This window comes from Nomascus leucogenys, chromosome 3, assembly GCF_006542625.1.
Source record: "Nomascus leucogenys isolate Asia chromosome 3, Asia_NLE_v1, whole genome shotgun sequence".
NCBI classification, from domain to species: Eukaryota; Metazoa; Chordata; class Mammalia; order Primates; family Hylobatidae; genus Nomascus; species Nomascus leucogenys.
Window position 1 is genome coordinate 57279458 of NC_044383.1, and position 22462 is coordinate 57301919.

A 22462-nucleotide genomic window follows, 5' to 3' on the forward strand; every position below is an offset into this window, starting at 1 on the left:
TCAATCCATGAACTACCTGGAAATTTTGAACAGACCATGCTTAGAGAACTGTGGTTATTTATATCAGATACTGAGAAGAAAACTGATCTCCTGGAGGACAGCTGATATAAATAGCAGTAGAAAGAGGAGCAGGGAAAGGAACAATTGTATATGCGAGCAGATCAAGTAGAACTTTTGCAACCCTTATGAACTTTGAAAACTATTTCCAAGATTGCATTACAAAAGCATCTATTACACAAGGAAAGTTTCACTGCATTAAGTTTAAGAGAACCCAAATTATGTGGCGATCCTTGAATTGCATGGCATTAAAAATTCAAATGACCTATTTACAATAAAGAATACTGAAGCTATCTTCTAACCAGGGCTCCACTGTGACTCCACTCCTAGAGAGATTCTCAACCTTTCCCCCCACCACAAGTCACTCTAGAATACTTGATCACTAAGTATAGAATTCACCCCCAAGCGAATAAACCTTCAGTTGCTTCCAGTATTACTGTATGAAGGCATACAGACCCTGCATCTTAGTAAGAGTCCCAGGTGATTCATACGCTCATGTAAGTTTGAGAAGCACTGCCCTAAGAGACATTGGGACCTCTATTCTCCCAGGTGAGAGAGAGCCTCTTCACCTTTGGGACTCTCTTTCTTACAGGCTGGCTCCCAAAGGTGATAGAAAGTCATGGGCTGCCATCTCTGCAAGTAAAGCACAAAATCTTCCTGGCTATGAAGGCAGTTGAGAGCCAGTGGGAGGTACAGGCTCAATGGCAGGGCATGAAGCGGGTAGGTTGTGGGTAGTAGCATGACCAAGTTACTTAACCATCTGGTATTAAGTGACCCCTAAAACTTAAAACAGAAGATTATGTCCTTCAGACTTAGGAGACAATGGAGTTAGGTTTGTCTGCTTTCTAGCAACTGCCAGATTTCCTGTTCTTTTATAACATGTTCTTAAGAAAAGACAGAAACTACCACCGGGAAGCGTGTTTGTTTGCTTGGGTTTTGTTTTTTTCTCATAGATCTGTAAGTGATCCTGAATCGTTCTTTTATTAGTTCATACATCACTAATGGGGTAAGCTATGTTTCCTCTCATTTTGTGGCTTTATAGTATATCAAGGCCACAGTAACATCATCTAAGGTATGTCTTTCCTATTCTAATGCTCCAAAGTTTTGTTACTTAAAATGAAGATTATGGACCAGAGGCACCTGAATAACCTGGAAACTTGTTTGAAATGCAAATTTTTATTTTCACCTCCTCCACCTCTCTAACCTACTACATCAGACCCCGCATCTTAGTAAGAGTCCCCGGTGATTCATATGCTCATGTAAGTTTGAGAAGCACTGCCCTAAGAGACATTGGGACGCCTACTCTCCCAGGTGAGAGAGAGCCTCTTCACCTTTGGGACTCTCTTTCTTACAGGCTGGCTCCCAAAGGTGATAGAAAGTCATGGGCTGCCATCTCTGCAAGTAAAGCACAAAATCTTCCTGGCTGTTCATTATTATTAGAAAACCCACAGAAAAGGAAACATTGTATTCACTGATGTGACACTTTGACACCTTAACCATGGAGCTTCTTTTCAGAACACTTTCACTGGGCAATCTGACATTCAAGCTCATGCCAATCAAAGTTCAACTCGTTGCCTATTCAGCTTTTCTAAACATCCCAACTCCTGTATTTCGCCCTCAGGAAAAGGGCAAGACATCATTGACTTCACCTGAATTCTCATCTGCACTCTCTTCCCTAATTTATAGGTGACCAATGTCATCCTGACACTTAAGTTTTTCCCCAGGAAAGAGCCCTCTAATGGTGTTACTTTGGCACCAAGGATCATTACACTGCAGACACACTGAACAACTCAGAACAATTCCTAGGTCTCCCTCCCAAAAGATGCTCAATCAGCATCAATAAAGTCATAATTAGACGGCAGGTAAAGGATACTGGAGAAGGAGACAAGCACTAACAGGACTTAAGGGCTTAGCAGCTGAAATCCTTATGGATCTACCTATAGGGTTCAGGGCATAAAATGGCACCAGCAGCTTGCTGACACTTTCAGCACACAATCCAACTTCCTAGAATCTTTTCATCCATCTGCATAACTGCTTGGAGAAGTCTTCATTCACTCTATGATACTCTTGTCGGAATTTCATCTCCCTTATGGGCTGGGTGAATACAACTATATCGCTCAACTATATCCATTGCCTGTGATCTCTCCCCAGATCCTCCACAAACCCTACTATAAAATTGCTATTTGGACTTAATCTTTCTTTGAGAATCTCATTTTAGCTTTCAATTTGGATAACCTCTGCAGACTGCTTCAGTCTCCAAATGTAACAGGTACTCATGGCAAATGTAACATCTGCAGAGAATTTTAGTTACTCACTAGTGGGGAAGTTTCTCTCAAGACAAATTGAACCTGACAGCCACTCTGAGTTTCCATCCTCTTCTCAAAATGACTCAGACTTGGTTTCCCTTCACATCATTCCCCCAGTTTGCTTTGCTAGTAGATCATATGTTCCCTGAGAACAGGTCCTCTGATTTGTCTCTTACTTCCAATGCTTTAAACTGGCAAATAAGAAGTACTTAGTAAATATTTTTGAACTGAAGATAGTTGGAAAAATGACAGTATCTCTCTGCAATGTCACTACCCAGGGAAGACACTGAAACTTATTGAGAAGGCTAGGGGATTACTGTAATAAACACTTGGAAAAACAATTTCTCTGGTACCTCAGTTTGTTAGTGGCCAACACCTTGATTTCAACCAAGTGAGACCCTGAGCAGATAATCCAAGTAAGTCTTGCCTACACTCCTGACCCCAAGAATCTGTGAGATAATAAATTTATGTGCTTCTGAGGCACCAAGTTTATGGTATCTTGTTACCCAGAGATAGATAATTAATATAATAGCCTAAACTTACAGTGCTATAAATACTCTTAAAACACAACAATTAATTTTATTTTCTCATTTTATATATTTATAGTGCATGAAGCAGACTCTGAAAGACTTCAGGTCCTGGGACTATCGAATAGTCAGTAGAGCCGCTGTGGGAATTAACAGTTCTTCAGTCCTAAATCCTCGGCTGACTGAACAGACCGTCTGTAGCTCCACTGCCTTCTCTGATACAGAAACAAATTATTTAGGTGACTGTGATTTTCTTTAAATGTTGTATTTGTAAAAGTGGTTTCTGTATTATCATTTCTAAGAAAGAATAGGTTTTAAAATGAAATTTAGTGAAGCGGCAAAGGCTCAGAGTTTCTGTTATGAAACGAAAAGGAAGTTCAGAAGCAATAGAGATGAAGCAGAGTAAAACTAAAATAGGCAGTTGGTAGAAAGGTCATTGATAGAACAGGACATGGTAAAATTTAAGATTTTTTTCCTTGTCTTCTGTGTTGGCCCCCATAGCACACCACAGATGGTTGCTTCAGTCCTTTGGACATAGCACTATCATTAGACTTTCAGTAGAGCTACTCCATGGAATTATGTAGCTGATTTCTATATTCCCCCACAATTATATCCTTTTTGCAATTCTCATATTAATTCATAATTCCTTTTTTTATTTAAAATAAACTTTATTTTCAAGAGCACTTTTAGCTCCACAGCAAAATTGAGCAAAAGTACTGCGCTCCCATATACCCCGTGGCTCCACACAAGGTATAGCTTTCTCCACTATTGAGACCCACCAAACTGGAACATTGGTTACAATCAATGAAACTACCCTGACTCATCATTATCACCCAAAGTCCATGGTTTACATTAGGGTTCAATCGTGGTGTTGTACATTATATGGGTTTTGACAAATGTATAACGTATTTACATAATAATTGTATCACATGGAGTAGTTTCATTGTCTTAAAAATCCTCTGGGTTCTGCCTCATCATTCCTCCTTCTCCCTAACCCCTGGCAACCACTGATCTTTTAACTGTCCCTATAGTTTTGCCGTTTCCAGAATGTCATATAGTTGGAATCATACAGCCTATAGCCTTTTCAGATTGGCTTCTTTCACTTAGTAATATGCATTGAACGTTCCTCCATGTCTTTTCATGATGTGATATCTTTTTTTTTTTGCCCTGAATAATATTCCATTGTCTGAATGTGCCACAGTTCATTAACCCATTCACCTACTGAAGGACAACTTGGTTGCCCTAATTTCTTGATGTTTTTTTTCTATGCTACCATGCAAATTCTTGTAATTGACCATGGAAAATAATGTCATAAATCAATACAACAGCAGAAAGAAATAAAGAAACATAAGATATTATAAAGAATATGTAAACTGAAAATCTTACCAGTTTATTAGCATACTGTTTTAGATATACTAAAAAATAGTAAATGGACAACGTTGAGAACCTAAAGTGTAATATAATATTTTAATATATTTATAGTAATTTAGAGAATACATTTTTTTTTACACACCAGAATATCCAGATTCTATAATGAAGTCTCTGGGAATTGAAAGCAGCCCAAGAACTTCTCCTGGCGAATGAGGTCACAAGGGCCTGAGGCTGTTTTGAATCTGAGAAACCTGGAAAGTCAACATTTTGAGTCCTGTCTTGTCAACAGATTATTTTTGCCCTGTAAGGTATTATTTTTCAAAGTTTTTTCACCCAAACCATAAGTAACAATTTATTTTTTTTTGAGATGGAGTCTTGCTTTGTCGCCCAGGCTGGAGTGCAGTAGCGCGATTTTGGCTCACTGCAGGCTCCACCTCCTGGGTTCACGCCATTCTCCTGCCTCAGCCTCCCGAGTAGCTGGGACTACAGGCGCCCGCCACTATGCCCAGCTAATTTTTTGTATTTTTAGTAGAGACGGGGTTTCACCGTGTTAGCCAGGATGGTCTCGATCTCCTGACCTCGTGATCCACCTGCCTTGGCCTCCCAAAGTGCTGGGATTACAGGTGTGAGCCACCGCACCCGGCCCCAAGTAATAAATTTTAAATTCTTGCTCTCCTTTCCTCTCCTCTGCCCCTCTACCTCTTCACCTTGCACCTTCCCTGCAGATAAAACTGAGACAAGTTTCATGAAACAATACTTACCTATAAGTATTACGATAAAGTACAAATATAAGAAAGTCAATAGGGAATGTGATTTCATTAGCATTTAAATGTAAAAGGAAAAATTTCCAAAATATATGATACAAAAGTAAACAAACAAAAACCAATATGTAGTTCTTTATCCACTAAATTGATATCAAGCCCTACTAATGAGCCAAAATTGGCAGATAGAACACCACCCTCCAATGTCCAGCCAAGCCTTCTCTCAGACACTCTCAGGAAATGCTTCTAACTGCACCAGGCTGGTGGTTTTCTAAGAGAAAAAAAAAAAATCACCTGTGTTTTCTGGTTAGAAGTCACACACCTTTATCCTTTGTATATTGTTGTCCCATCAGAGGCAGTGCTAGCTTTGTTTGATTGCTGATTAGACATATCATAACAATTACGTATTTTTTCTTCTTTTATTATAAATATTTTACTAACATTAAATAATATATATGATGAAAGTTATGATCACACTGTTACTACTAATATGAAACCCGACTGGGCTTGGTGGCTAACACCTCTAATCCCAGAACTTTGGAAGGCCAAGGTGGGCAGATCACTTGAGGCCAGGAGTTCAAACCAGCTTGGCCAACATGGTGAAATCCCGCCTGTACTAAAAATATAAAAATTAGCTGGGCATGATGGCGGATGCCTGTAATCCCAGCTACTCGGGAGGCTGAGGCAGGAGAATCACTTGAACCCGGGAGGAGGAGGTTGCAGTGAGCTGAGATCAAACCACTGTTCTCCAGCCTGGGCGATGGAGTGAGTGAGATTCCATCTCAAAAAAAAAAAAAGAAACCTTGTTTATTCATCATACAGCTGACATTCTTTAAAAGCTCTATATTACAAATATGTTTACTATCACATCAAATTTAAAGTATTTTTAAAAAGAAAATAATACTTTCACCTTTACATATTGCCTATGTAAATTTTTTCCTTTGAAATCTTTTTTTACATGTAAGCATAATTTATATTGTTAATTCTACACTTTCTCATTTTATATTACTTCATAAGCAGATTATCATATTTTTTCTTAGCAATTTATATTCATCAATTTTTTGTCAATGTAATGCACACTACTACTATTGAACCATAATTTACTCAATTATGCCCCCTATTATTGGACATTGAGATTGCTGCCACTTTTTAATATCATAAATAACACTGCTAAAATTATTTGTACAGAAACATTTTTCTTGTTTTCTTGGGTTATACTCCTGGGAATAGAATTCAAGGGTCAAAGGGATGAGATATTTTAGAGCTTTTGATATGTTCTGACAAAAATTGTCAGTGTCACAAATCTTATGTTAAAAATTTGAATTGGGGAATCCATGTGTGTGTGTGTGTGTGTGTGTATGCACATATGTGTGTGAATCTTAAATTGTGAGTTTCATGGTTCTTAAAAAAGACTATTAACAAAAAAAGAAACAAAAATAAAAGAAATATCCAGTTTTGAAGTTGCTACACTAGCTATACACATTCTACCATAAAAACTTGTTTTTAAGTTATTTAGCTTAAAAAGATAAAAAATAATATTGTCTAAGTAGTTTTTCAAATTTATTTAAAAATGCTAGAAAAATGTTAAATTTCTTTTTTTTTATTATTGTACTTTAAGTTTTAGGGTACATGTGCACAATGTGCAGGTTTGTTACATATGTATACATGTGCCATGTTGGTTTGCTGCACCCATTAACTCGTCATTTAGCATTAGGTTTATCTCCTAATGCTATCCCTCTGCCGTCTCCCCACCCCACAACAGTCCCCGGAGTGTGATGTTCCCCTTCCTGTGTCCATGAGTTCTCATTGTTCACTTTCCACCTATGAGTGAGAACATGCGGTATTTGGTTTTTTGTCCTTGCGATAGTTTACTGAGAATGATGTTTTCCAGTTTCATCCATGTCCCTACAAAGGACATGAACTCATCATTTTTATGGCTGCATAGTATTCCATGGTGTATATGTGCCACATTTTCTTAATCCAGTCTATCGTTGTTGGACATTTGGGTTGGTTCCAAGTCTTTGCTATTGTGAATAGTGCCACAATAAACATACGTGTGCATGTGTCTTTGTAGCAGCATGATTTATAGTCCTTTGGGTATATACCCAGTAGTGGGATGGCTGGGTCAAATGGTATTTCTACTTCTAGATCCCTGAGGAATCGCCACACTGACTTCCACAATGGTTGAACTAGTTTACAGTCCCACCAACAGTGTAAAAGTGTTCCTATTTCTCCACATCCTCTCCAGCACCTGTTGTTTCCTGATTTTTTAATGATGGCCATTCTAACTGGTGTGAGATGGTATCTCATTGTGGTTTTGATTTGCATTTCTCTGATGGCCAGTGATGATGAGCATTTTTTCATGTGTTTTTTGGCTGCATAAATGTCTTCTTTTGAGAAATGTCTGTTCATGTCCTTTGCCCACTTTTTGATGGGGTTGTTTTTTTCTTGTAAATTTGTTTGAGTTCATTGTAGATTCTGGATATTAGCCCTTTGTCCGATGAGTAGGTTGCAAAAATTTTCTCCCATTTTGTAGGTTGCCTGTTCACTCTGATGGTAGTTTCTTTTGCTGTGCAGAAGCTCTTTAGTTTAATTGGATCCCATTCGTCAATTTTGGCTTTTGTTGCCATTGCTTTTGGTGTTTTAGACATGAAGTCCTTGCCCATGCCTATGTCCTGAATAGTAATGCCTAGGTTTTCTTCTAGGGTTTTTATGGTTTTAGGTCAAACAAGTAAGTCTTTAATCCATCTTGAATTAATTTTTGAAAAATTTTAAATTTCTACTTGTTATATAAACAAAGCTTTTATACAAATTAGAAGACAGATGAAAGCTCCTTCATTTTTCAAAGCATCTAAAATGACTACATTTATAAAAATCTTAAAAATAAAAACAATCCCATTTGCTTAATAGAAGACCCTTCTAACTAATAGTCATCAATAATAATCTGAATTCTAAATATAGAGGAATGACAAGTTGTATTGTGCTTGAAACTCACTAATTCAAAACTTTAAGTTTTAAAAATAAATGAAAAATAGTTCTAAAAATTAAGATTTTTCTTTGATTATTTAAAGATACATAGTCATTTTTTATGAAGATAGTTTAAAGACACTATATTTAGTGCATTATTAAGACATTAAAAATATTAGTAGTACTCTATTGTATATAAAAAGAATAACTCTTTTAAGAGAAACATTGGGAGCTATTTATTATAACAATGGCTTCAACCTAGTCTTCAGAATATGCCATTTGAAAACATCTAAAATGCAAATAATGTCTTCAACACTTTTCTTGAAAGAAATGGTAATTTTCATATTGGATTCTGCTGAAATAAAATACTTAATTCTGAAGGTGCAGCCTTGTCCATACAAGTCCTGAACCATATAATTCTTTCAGGAGAACCATCCTATAGATACTGTTAGTTTTAAGTTTAAATATAGGTTATAATAATCAATTGTCATTAAATATTTAGTCTAAGAAAAGAGTTTTTTTGATCACCAAGTTATCCAACAGCAAGTCTTGCATCTTGAATTTTTCCCCAGTATGTTAGATATTTGCTAAACTATCCACAAGTAGTCACTTGACTTCTCTTCTAACCAATGGCCTTCCTCTTGTGCCAACGTAGAAGGCTTAGAGACTGAGTTATAGAATTTGTAACTGTGCACAGTTAACTGACTGATATTAGAATTATCATGAAGTTAAAGTGAAATTGAAAATAAGATTAAAATAAAGAATCATAGAATTAGAGTTAACAAGCAATCTAGTCCCTTGATTTTATAGCTGAGAAAATTGATCTCTGAAGAAGTTACTCTGTTACTACAGGGTCTAAACTGGGTAATCTTAAATTTTAAATAAAATTACTAAAATTATATGACAGAACCTAAAATTATTGCAGTTTTTGATATACAAATTGCAACATCATCCACCAGTTTTTCTGGGCTCAACTGCAATAAAAAGTTATATGCCTATGAAGTAGAATAATAGCTTGTAAGTAATAAGTAAAAAAAGATTAATCTTAACTGGGTGTCAAAAGGGGGATTTGAAACCACAGCACAACTAAAAGTCTCAAACATCAAATGAAATCAGCTATAACTTCAATGCTACATTTAAAAAAATACTAGTTGAAACCCCATCTCTACTAAAAATACAAAAATTAGACCGGCGTGGTGGTGGGTGCCTGTAGCCCCAGCTACTTGGGAGGCTGAGGCAGGAGAATGGCGTGAACCCAGAAGGCAGAGCTTGCAATGAGCCGAGATCATACCACTGCACTCCAGCCTGGGAGACAGAGAGAGACTCCATCTCAAAAAACAAAACAAAACAAAACAAAACAAAAAAACTAGTTACTGAACAGGATTTAAAAAATTTGTGTTAAGCACTTGATACCATATTTTAAATAGGAATATATTATGATAATATTTGATTATTCATATGAGACTAACTCATTTTGGATCAAGCAATAACAATTTAACATTCAATTAAATAACATTTTTCAGTCTTGAACTTGAGAGGGAAATCACAGTATTACAAAGCTCCTCTGCAATCAAACTTACAGCTCGCTTCTCACTTTGACTTTAATTAATTTTTAAATATCAACAAGATCTAATCTCAAGCCCATCCCACAGAATTAACCATGTTGGTCTTTTGTCTTCATTTTCTTTCCAATGTAGCCACTTTATTGCCCAAACCAACAAGTCTCTTGTCCTTCCTTGTCCCCTTGTCCTCCCTTCACACCTGTTTGGGAGAACTTCAACCCTGTGTAAATCAAACTGTTCTCAGCTATCTTATACCTGAATTGCTGAGCACAGCACTAATGGACAAAATGACATACCAACGTGGACTGGAGGAAGTACAAATTTGAAATCTTCAGCCTCATGGGGCTGCAGGACTGATGCAGGATCTGTTCCTAGGCAACTCATTCCTCAATTACCCATTAGAAACAATGCATTAAGACGTACAGTTGCTGTCCTTGCTGTCCTCCCCAGCACTTAGGAGCCTCTTAGCCATACTTATCCAGGTTTTCTTTCTTCCTCTTACACTGGAGGTTCAAGATTAATCCTTTCACATATTCTCCAAATTCCTCTTGCTGCCAACTTCTCAGAAACTTGCTTCAGCATATCCTCTCTTTCTTATACTGTCTCTCACCTTTGTATGGCTTTAAACTTGCTCATGACTCTTCCATTTTTAAAAAGATGGATATAAAGTCTAACTTCTCCCTAACTCAATGAGTATCACTGCTTGAAAGTATTTTACATTTATCTTCCTTGGTGCTCATGCACTCCTCATCCTTATCTTTCTGCTAAAGCTACCTTGCGTTGTTCCTCAATGATCTTTTTATGGCTAAATCCAATAAGTATGGTGGCTCTTACTTTACTTGACATCTATAGTATTTGAAGTTTTTTTCTTTACTTCTAGAGTGCTAATATTGCCTAGTTTCACTTCTCCTTGTTCTTGGTTCCTTCTCTGTCTCCTTTATTCACTCATCCTCCTGTTCCTAAATGTTGTATATTCATAGTTCTGTCCTCCTTTCACCCTACCCTACTCACCGTGGCTTAGTCACAGCATGGCTTAAGGCTACCCTTAAACTTATTTCTCCAGCCCAGTTCTTTTCCTAAGTTCAAACCCTCTCTAGTCCCATGTGAATGTCCAACTAGCATCTTAACCCCATTTCACAGAAAACTGAACACACCTTATTTTTGCTACGAAATCTACTCTCTTTCCTGTTTTCACTTCTTAATGAAGAGTAATACTTTTCACATAGTTGTCCAGGACAGAAACTAGAGCATCCTCCTCCTTTCTTTCCCCAATTTTCCCCACTTTCTGATTCAGTCCATGACAAATACTGTAGTTTCCTCCCCCTTCTCCTGCCTTAAGGACTTGCAAGTCACTTGCCACTCTTTACTTTAAGCCCTCATCATTTCTTGTCTACTGTGCCTCTTTACTACTCTTTTCTTTGAATCTTGCTGACCTCCAACCCATTCTCACTGTGCCTCTATATTCATTTTTCTGAAATGCAAGTCTCAGCACATCACATCCCTGCTTCAAGTCCTCCAGTGATTCCTGCACTCAAGCATAATGGAAAAATCAAGTAGCTTGTCCCAAAGGCCCTTTATGATCCAGTCCCAGTGGCTTCCTCTCCATTTTCATCTCTTCAGTCATTCCCAACTGAAGATAGACATAAGAGTGGGCAAAGCCCTTGAATAAACAGTGCTCTCTTTCACTTGCTAGACTTCACATACTCTGTTCTTGCTGGGCAAGTTCTCTGCCCATTGGCTCTTCTCTTTAGCTAACTAATTCTATCCTCCCACCACCTCCTCCCCTCCCCACATGTACATCCACACCCTCCCCTGCAACTGATCCTTTGGGACTTAGTGGAATTTCCACCTCCCCTCCCCTTCCTAATGCTACTCCCCTACTCAGGCTTCCTCAGGTTCCTGTAACATGTAGTCCCTCTTACCCTGAGCTCACCTCTATCAGATCACTCCTCACTCTACACTAGAAGTATCTCTGTATCTATTTGCCTTCCACACTAGATTGCATATTACTCAAGGCAGGGACTATGTCTTAATCATCTTTGTGACCCCTGTACGAACTGTACTCGTTGGGGATTGTATTTTAACCCCTTACTGAGGTTCCAATTCCAAAGGAAAAAAGGGAACATGTGATTCAATTACTCTTGAAAACATTTTCAAGTTCAAAAACTACGAAATCAAAGCAGCAATATCTAGCTCAGGTTTTTCTGAGCACTAGTTTGTCTTAAATTATTCTAAAACATGTTAACTAATTAAACTGTACTCATTTTATTCACTTTCCTATTTTCTTCTTGGTATTTTTGTTCTCACTTCTCAACGCGTTTGGAGGATATAATTTTTTGAAGGTTTGTTCCTTGTGGCAGGACTGGAAGTTGTCTCCCCAAAATCCATTCTCTCCTTGTTCCTTCGTAACAGAATCTCTATATTGTTGGGAGCAATCTCTTGTACACTTAAGGAGGAGATGAGTGACAGAGTGGGGCTTCTTGAAAAGTATTAGAAGAGAACTGGCTTCGCTTGAAGGCACACACATTTTTCCTAACTCCTCTTTTCTTTGTCCTCATGCCTGAAATGTGCATGTTGGTGAGAGCTTAAGCAGCCATCATGAACCATGAGGCAAACTTGAGGATGGAGATCACACACTAAAGGTAGTAATGAGGGAAAAAAAAGAAGCCTGAATCACAGATGTGTAAGTTATTCCCGTAACAGTGTTGGAATGCCTATACCCATAACTCCTTTACATGAGAGAAAAATAAACCTTTATTGTGTTGAAAGACACTGTTATTTGGGATAGCTTTTATATGGAGCCAAGCCTAATAAAAATTCTTGGATCCACTGCTTTTCTGCTTCTAAATGACAACTGCTCTGCCTTCTAGACCTTTCTATCTCCACTGTGCTTTGCCCGTGTTGTGTGTGCCAGACAAATCTGGTGGCTTTCCTTGGACAGGATGACAAAAACTAGTTAGCACCCAATATGCTATCTCTACCCACCTGTCCCCTCATTTTCACTTAAAACTTTTATCTGCTTACTTATAACATCTATCTGTTTCTTCTGATCTGTGGGAATTTGGAGGTAGAGCCAGGGTTAAAACAGCTGGAGTCCTTCCTTTTTAGTATCACATATGCTAAACCATAAATAGAATCAGAAAAACACTTAATGAGAAATATGCAAGAACCATATGAAGAAAGCTTTTAAGATGCTTCTAAGGGACATAAAATACATAAATAGAAATGCATACTATGTTCTTGGATAAGAAAATGTACCATAAAAACATTCATCCTTTCACAGCTAATTTGTAAATGTAATGGCACCCTGAATGTCAACACTTCTTTTTTTCTCAGAACAAAATAAACTCATTCTAAAGTTTATATGGAAAAAGAAACAAACAAGAGCAGCCAGGAAAATTCTGAAAAAAGTGTAATGAAGAACGAGTAACTCTACCACATAAAACACCATAAAGCCTCAGTAATTAAAATGATATGAAGCTACTGCATGAATAGAGATGTAAATTTAAGAAGCAAAATACAAAGTTACAGACACAAAAAATAAATGAAATTTTGGTATATGATAAAGGTGGCATTTCGTATGTGTATAGAAAAGATGAGCTATACAATAAATGGTGCTACGACAACTGGGTGGCCATACAGAAAAAAGTTGAATCCCTATCTTACATTATACCAGAACAAATTCTAAAAGGATCAGAGAGTAATGTAACAAAACAAAATAACAAAAGTACTAGAATAAATGTACAGGAGAATTCTTTTTATAACCTCAAAGTGGTGGAAGGTCTTTCTATTTCCTAAAATTTAAAAGCCATAATAGAAAAACTAATAAATTAATCCATATTAAAGAAAAACCAAAAAAACCAAATAGTTGTTTAAAATATAAGTAAAGTCAATAATATGAAAAATATTTACAATTCAATTAACCTAAAGAGGACTAATTCCCTTGGCATATATGCAGGTCCTACAAAATATTCACTTATCTTTTATTTATTTATTTATTATTTCTTTCTTTATATAGTGACAGGGTCTTGCTCTGTCACCTAGGCTACAGTGCGGTGGTGTGATCATAGCTCACTGTAGCCTTAAAGTACTGGGCTCAAGTGATCGTTCCACCTCAGCCTCCTGAGTAGCTAGGAGTACAGGTTCACATCACCATGCATGGCTAACTCTTTAATTCTAGAGATAGGATTTTACTGCGTGGTCCAAGGTGGTCTCAAACTCCTGGCCTCAAAGGTTCCTCCCACTTCGGCCTCCCAAAATGCTGGGATTGTAAGTGTGAGCCATTGTGCCCAGCCCTAACATCTACTGAAGGCAGTAGAAGCCAACAACCCAGTAAAATATAGGCCCAGTATAAGAAAATAAATTAGTTTAGAAAAATGCAAAAACTTCTTTAATACCTGAAATAAGTTCTCTCTCATGCATAAAAAGGAAAAGCAACTTCATTTTCACTTCACTGAGCAAATTCCAAAAGTTTGTTAACACACTGTTGACAAGATTATAGATAAAGAAGCCCTCTTTATATTATTGGTGGGAGTTAAGCATTGTTACAAATTCTATTGAAGGCAATTCAGTAGTTTCTTTTAAAATTAAAAGCTCATAAACCAGGCCAGGCATGGTGGCTCACGCCTGTAATCCCAGCAAGGAGGATCACCTGAGGTCAGGAGTTTGAGACCAGCCTGGCCAACATGGCGAAACCCTATTTCTACTAAAAACGCAAAAATTAGCCAGGTGTGGTGGCATGCGCCTGTAGTCCCAGCTACTTCGGAGGCTGAGGCAGGAGAATCGCTTGAACCCAGGAGGCAGAGGTTGCCATGAGCCGAGATTGTGCCACTGCACTCCAGCCTGGGTGACAGAAAAACAAAACAAAACCTCCTAAACCCTTTGACTTTACATTTCCACTTTTATAATTTTTTTCTTACAAATATATTAACCCATGTGTGAAAAGACACACATACAAGATTAGTCATTGCAACAATTATCTATAATAGAAAAACACTGGAAACATCTTAATTGTCCTTTAATAAATAATGGTATGTCCATTAAATGGAATAATATATAGCTCTAAAAAATGAGGGTGCTCTTAATGCACTGATATGGAAAAATCTATGATATATATTAAGTGAAAAAAAGAATATTGTGCAGTACCTATAGTATACTACTATTGTGTGTGTAAAAAAAGATAAGAAAAATAAAAATATATTGGGAAGTACAGGTTCACTTCATGCATTTGCATACTTTTTGATGCTTGGGTCATCAAAATATGCTACCTAGGCAAAAACCTAAATAAGTATTTATTAGTAAGATAAAGAAAGAAAAGATCATATCACTGAGAACTTTGGAAATCTCAAGACCTGGGTAGTTATGTACCAGGAGATGTCATATTAATGAAGTACAGAAAACGTCAAAAATAAAAGGAAATTCTTTTCTTTGCTTGTCTTGAAGACCCTGATGGCTTCTGAATACATCCACCAAGGCAAGTGTTGATACAACCTCTTTTTCTCTCTAGCTAATTTCCAGGGAACAGAAGTAATACCTAATCAAAGAACATTACCTTCCTCCAGAATAGGAAGACCTGGCAATTTGCAGAATTGCTATGGACCAATGACTGCTGTGTGCCTCTCATTGTCCCCCTTTTTGAATGGATTGTTCACAGGATCATCACAATGAACATTCTATTCAAAAGGTGGACAATGAGAGGCACACAGAACAAAGCACTCCACTATTAAATGTTGGGAGTGTCTGTTTGGGGGGCATTAGATAACTTGTCTTTTAAATTAACAGGCCTCCAGATCAAGAAGAACTGCATCTGGAATAGGTATAAATAATGAGATCCTGGAGTTTGAACTTGATTTCATACTTATGATTAAAAGTATGAGAATTTCCTAAAATTATATATAAAATGAGACAGATGTAAGCTATTTTGTATGTGGGTGGCATGTGAATAATTGTGATCTAGAAGGCGGAACATGGTATATTGCATTATTGTTTCTAACACTCTTTCCCATAGCTATACCATATGCTATATGACTTTGCATAACCTACCACTAGAATCAAAGGATATTTTCCTTCCTCACTGTTATTAGGCTTGGCCATGTGACTTTTGCTGACAAATAGTATGTTAGCAGAAGTACACTAGCAGAGGATTAAAATGTTATTGCCAGGTTGGGTTTTGGTGCATTTACTCTGCCTTTTGCCATGAGAAGACCCTGCCTCATACAGCTCCTGGCCCAAGATGAATGAATTAAACGTGCAGTGGACATAGACCCAACCTGCAACTTAAGGCCATGGGAAGTCTCTGCCTTATAGAGCTCTTGGTTCAAGAATAATGAAATCAAGGTGCAGTAGACCTAGACCCAACCTGCAACTTAAGGCCATGGGAAGTCTCTGCCTTATAGAGCTCTTGGTTCAAGAATAATGAAATCAAGGTGCAGTAGACCTAGACCCAACCTGCAACTTAAGGCCAAGCCCAGCTGAAGGCAGCCTAGATCAGCCAAACCTCAGCTGACCCCAGCCAAACTGAGAGGAAGAAATAAATACTTCCTGAATATCCCTCAGGTTTAGGTAATGTATTATGCAGTATTATTGTGGCAACAGCTAACTAACACACCAATCCAGAGACCTGAGGCATTACTGAAGGAGTACCAGTTGCTAGCTATTGATTCTAAATTATTTTAGAGGCAATCATTGTAAATCACTGCTATATGTCTACAAAAGCAAAAAAAAAAATCCAGAAAAATTGTGAAATCAAAGTAGCTGCCCCTCAGAAAACAACAGGGATATTCTTTGAGAGGGATGGACACTGAGTACATAAATGCCGTGATTGAATTTTCATGTGAAAACTTTTTTAATATGAAGAATGATGTTTAGATATTATGAGATGACAATCTTATACAAACTGGGAATCATACTTCAGAGATGGGCTTGACATTTTCTGCATTTTTAATTTCCTCATAAATCTTGATCAAGATGTAAAGTAGGAATCTCTAGCCCAGGAGCTAGAAGTGACTATGCGAGAAGTTACTGCTCAGAACATCTCTCACTTTTTGTCCCTCTTACCCCCATGGCAGGTCATACTGAGACCCTGCTGCGCTACGTGGGGTATATGGTTCATCACAGTTTAAAATTAGTAGTTACATTTACTCAATTTTAAGAAAGTGTTTTCACATTTAAGGACTGAAATCCTTACTGAAGTATTATAGTAGTTAACCAATTGACTTATATTTCAACAACAAAAAAATCACTTCTCTGCATGTCATGACTAAGAGTGATCTGAATGGTTTATCTTTAATAAGTAAGCCTCAAGATTGCTTGAGCCCAGGAGGTTAAGGCTGCAGTGAGCTTTGAGCACGCCACTGCTCTCCAACCTGGGTGACACAGTGAGACCCCATCTCGAAAACAATTTGAAAAAAATTAAAAAATCATTAGAACTTAAGGCTTTCATCTGTTTTTGCGCCTGCTTTTTGTATCCTCTCCATTTCATTTCTCACAGTTCTTTCTTTCCTTTAACTACAAAAGAGAATTAAAGAGAATATTAAATTTTTTCTGCATTTATTCAACAACATTCATAATCTGTTCTCCATTCTTTTTTAATCATCTCATCATCTCCCCCTATTTGCCATGCCTGCACTGGCAGTCACCTTTCACAAGATTTTTTTTTTTTTTTTTTTTTTTGAGACGAGTCTCGCTCTGTCACCCAGGCCGGAGTGCGGTGGCGCGATCTTGGCTCACTGCAAGCTCCGCCTCCCGGGTTCACGCCATTCTCCTGCCTCAGCCTCTCCGAGTAGCTGGGACTACAGGCGCCCGCCACCACGCCCGGCTAATGTTTTGTGTTTTTAGTAGAGACGGGGTTTCACCGTGGTCTCTATCTCCTGACCTCGTCATCCGCCCGCCTCGGCCTCCCAAAGTGCTGGGATTACAAGCTTGAACCACCGCGCCCGGCCTCACAAGATTTTTTAAAGGTGCCCTGTTGACCTTGAACTTTAAAATTTATGAAAAGAAGCTGTTTGTTGTGAGAATATGGCAATATTAAAAAACAGATTTTTGGCCCGGCATGGTGGCTCACACCTGTAATCCCAGCACTTTGGGAGGCCGAGGCGGGCAGATCACGAGGTCAGGAGATCGAGACCATCCTGGCTCACACAGTGAAACCCCATCTCTACTAAAAAAAATACAGGGAATTAGCTGGGCATGGTGGTGGGCACCTGTAGTCCCAGCTACTCGGGAGGCTGAGGCAGGAGAACTGCTTGAACCCAGGAGGTGGAGGTTGCAGTGAACCAAGATCGCGCCACTGCACTCCAGCCTGGGTGACAGAGCCAGACTCCATCTTAAAAAAAAAAAAAAAAAAAAGAAAAAAAAAATTTTAAAAAACAGATTTTTTATCTATACTTTGTAAATACCTGGGTTTTTCTGATAAGTGTAAGGGCTCATGTTATTATTGTGAATTAATTTTTTTTTTACCAAGCGTTAATCTTTTTCTTAGATAATGTGAGATGAGGATTTTTATACATAATAAATCCATTTAGTCTGCCTGTAAATTACTTTGGGATTAAGTCATTTCAGAAAACTGTGCTAAGAAAGCTATGACTGTGATGCATCCATTTTTGTTATAAACTATCTGATAAATGCATAACTGATTTTGTAGATTATTTTCACTATAAAATTCAAATATTCTAATCCAAAATGGAGGTTGTTACTAAGAATAAAAGACACTATCTTTGGTGATTAAACACAATCATTTTAAAAATGTTTAATTGACAAGTAATAATTATATATATTTATGGGAGACAATGTGAAGTTTTGATATATGTTTACACTGTGGAATGATTACATCAAGCTAATTAACAAAGCTGCCACCTCACATACTGACCATTTTTTTGTGGTGAAAACATTTAAAATCTCATCTTTTAGCAAGTTTGAAACATACAATGCATTTTTATTATAGTCACCATTCTGCACAACAGACCACTAAAGCTTATTCCTCTTGCCTAATTAAAATTGTGTACTCTTTGATCAACATATCCTCCTTCCCTTTCCATCTCCCTCCCTCAGCCTCTGGCAACCACTATTCTACTCTCTACTTCTGTGAGTTCAACCTTTAAAAATAATTCTTATAGAAATTCTCTTTTTCTACTACACTTCTTCAAGAAATGTCCCCCCACATATACTACTTTTAAATTAATCTATGGAATTCCCCCCTAAAACAACAATTTATATGATTAATCATTTTTGGGGAAACTTGTACAAGCATAGGAAAAATGATTACTACTTGATCTTCATTAAAGATATTAAGAGTTTACAGATTTGAGGAATATATATATTAATAGTTAATATAACTCAACGTAATTTTGTCATCAACTAGATTATAATATAATTTCATACTGCATTAAAAAGTCTGTTTGAAAGGATACCAAATTCTCTAGTAAGATTTTTTTTTTATAGAAACCACATTTTGGGGAAAAACAGAAAAAATTCTAAGTAATAAATACATCCTTACTTTAGTACATAAGAAATAAATTTTTAACATAGTGTATTCTTTAAGATAGGTGGTTAATTTTATCTTGGGTGAACCAAGACATTATTAGAATTATGTTGAATTTTTATATGGTTTCCCTTCTCTAATGCAACCATGTTATGAACTAATATATGACTTGTATTTCTGCACTGAAGCCTATGGTAAGTTAAACAATATATTTTCTATTTGACTTAAAATACCTCTTTTTAACTGAGAGGGACCCAGACAAACAGGCATTTTGTACAAGCATGAGTTGTTGCTTATTCATGAGTAAAACCACAGGTCGTCAAGTCCATAAAGTAATGTGGGCTTCATTCAGCTCTGACTTTTACTTCTCAGCCATGGCACTCATGCACGGTGGCCAAGGAGGGACACGAGGGGCATAAATCTCTCAACAGAGCACATGTTTTATAGTTTTTCAAATGAATCCTCCATTTCTCATATTAAACACACATGTGGTGTGTGTGTGTAAGTTCATGGACAATTTCCAAGGCACTGGGCTACTAGAAAAAGTTTCTAGGGGGAGCTTACAACCACTGCAATTACCCCTTTTGTATTCTAGGAAGAATACACAAAGAACTGACTATCCCACAGGTCAAAGGGGAAACTCTCAATTGCCTTTCAGGTAACTTTAATCCTGTAAGTTAGTTATAAAATTATGTCTTTCTTTGAATAAACAAAGCAAAAGAAAAAAGAAGAGGTAATTTTTCTTTGCTTTAAAAATATTAAATGACAAGGAGCATCTATTTAGTATATTCAAGTATACTTTTTTCTTCTTATAGGAATTGGTTTGATTTTCCCTTCCTTGCCTTTAACCACAAAAGTAGTATTACTACCAAGTTTTCCTAGCATTTTTGTATCACATTTCCTTCGTCATATGGAGCTATTTTGTATGTCTTACATAAAAATAAATAATTCCAAGACTCTCTAAAATAATTAGGGAACAAACCACAGAGAAAACATCTATATAAAATACATAAACATCTATAGAGATAACAGATTTACAAATAAGCCTGAGTTTCTAAATAAGAAAGCATGTCAAAAGAAAGTCAATTACTTAAAAATCATATTACAACATTAGCAGACAATGGAAGTGCAGAAGATGTAACAGACCTTAATTTTAGCATAGTAGCTCATGAATTCTCATTTGAAAAATGAATTCAAATTAGCTACAATAGGAGAGTTCTCATCTGCACTAAAATAGCATGAAAGGTTGTAAAGGGAAGGTAATGATGAATGGCAATGTATTGAATCATAGATTTTTTTTGAAAAATTGCTCCAAAATCCAATGGATTTTAAAATACTTAAGATGCCAAACTATTTATATGATCACCTGTGATGAAAGAAAGAAAGGAAGGAAAAGGGAGAAGAAAACAGTAAAAAAAGTGAGGGGAGAATAGAGGTTCCTAGGCAGACTTTATGTGTTTCTTGCACACATTCATTGCATGAGCATTGCTCCAACAGCAAACCCTGTCTGTGAGATTTATATCCTATAACGCATATGATAGCAAAGCATAACATTAAATATTAGATGTTTATCCAGTATTATTCCTTCTGTTTCTCATATTATTGCCATATATAAAGTAACAGGTATATCAAGATTCATAGTATAGAATAGAAACAAATAAAAAAGAAAATTAGATACCAATTACCATTAATAAGTTAACACATACTAAATTTTTACTATGTGTTAGGTACTCTAAGACTTTAATCCTGAAATCTTACTTCACCCTGAAATAATTAAGAGTAAGTACCATTATTATTTCCATTTTAAATATAAATAAATCATGTTCTTTTCTTTCCACATTCCAGTAAATTGCAAAGCTAGAAGTAAAACAAAAGTCTACCAAAATAGGGCTGGGCATGGTGGCTCATGCCTGTAATCCCAGCACTTTGGGAGGTTGAGGTGGGAGGATTGCTTGAGCCCAGGGAGGATTGCTTGAGCTCATCCTGGGCAGCAAGGTGACATCCCATCTCTACAAAAGATACAGAAATTAGCCGGGTGTAGTGGCACACACCTGTAGTCCTAGCTACTTGGGAAGCTGAGGTGAGAGGATCACCTGAACCCAGGAAGTCAAGGATGCAGTGAGCTGTGATCATGCTACTACACTCCAGCCTGGGTGACAGAAAGAGACCCTGTCTCAAAAAAAAAAAAAAAAAAAATGTCAACCAAAGCCTAATACTCCTTTCACTATACTACTTTGCTATTATTATCATTATTGTTATTATAATTATTATCATGCTTAATTTCATGGGATTAACAGGGAAACAGAAACATGAGCATATTAATAAAATGTAAACAACATGGTCTGAATAGTCATGTTTATGACAATAATCCGAGCTATGCTGAAGGAACAATGCCTCCCATGATTGCCACATGTGTGAAGTCCTGGCTCTGATTCAGCCACCATGTCAGTTCACTTCTAGGTGGAGCATCTCTAAAGTTCACCATCTGATGCGATTGATACAAATGAAGACAATGAGATTTGGAGAGTCTAAGAAACTTCTCCAAGGTAGTTGTGGCAGAATCAGGATTTAAACCTAGGTGTTCTGATTTGAAAGATCTTGCATATAAACACTCCTAGACAGAGCTTTTCATAACTAGGTGCACAATAAATTGCACAGATTCTGATTGACTTAGAACTTCAGAGAAGGGGAAATAACTCTTGGCTGGAAGGGTCAAGGACGGCTTTTAGACAGGAGAAAGGTTTTATTCAGAACTTTGAAAAATTCATAGAAGTAGTGGACACAGGTGGAGCAAAGGGACAGTATGCGTTGTATTATCTTATAGTTCTGGAGGTCAGAAGTCCAAAATCAGCCTCCCTGGGCTAAAGTCAAGGTACCAGCAGGGCTGATTCCTTCTGAAGACTCTGAAAGGAGAATCAGTTTCCCTTCCTTTTTCAGCTTCCTTAGCTCAGGACCCCTTCCTTGCATCACTCTAGTCTCTTGCTTCTGTCATCATGTATTAACTCTGATTCTCCTTCCTTCTCCTTTGAAGTCCTTTGTGATGACACTTGGCCCACCTGGATAATCCAGAATAATCTTCCCATCTCAAGATCTTTAATTTAGGCACATCTGCAAAGTTCCTTTGCCAAATAAGGTACCCTACTCCCAGACCCTGAGGACAAGCACATGGACATCTTTGGAGGCATATTTTCAGCGTACCATAAGGTAGGACAGCCATAAGGTTCACACAGCCTGATAGCCCTCCTTGCCCAATTGAAGACAAGTGAGAAAACAGGGAAGCAGCATGATTAAAGTAGTATTTTTAGTCAAGTAATCTGGAGTTTAACTGGCGATTCATTTGTAACAGTGGTTCTCAAAAATTAGTGTATAAAAATACATTTTGTGTTTGTTATAACACAGAAGTTCCTGGGCCTCTTCGTCACTGGATCTGTGA

At 37.2% G+C, this 22462-nt stretch overlaps 1 protein-coding gene across 2 annotated transcripts in view; it reads right to left on the bottom strand.

The window, feature by feature from the left end:
- The window catches only part of KCNQ5 (potassium voltage-gated channel subfamily Q member 5), a 571663-nt gene that overhangs the window by 446996 nt on the left and 102205 nt on the right, over positions 1-22462 (bottom strand). The window lies entirely within an intron of this gene.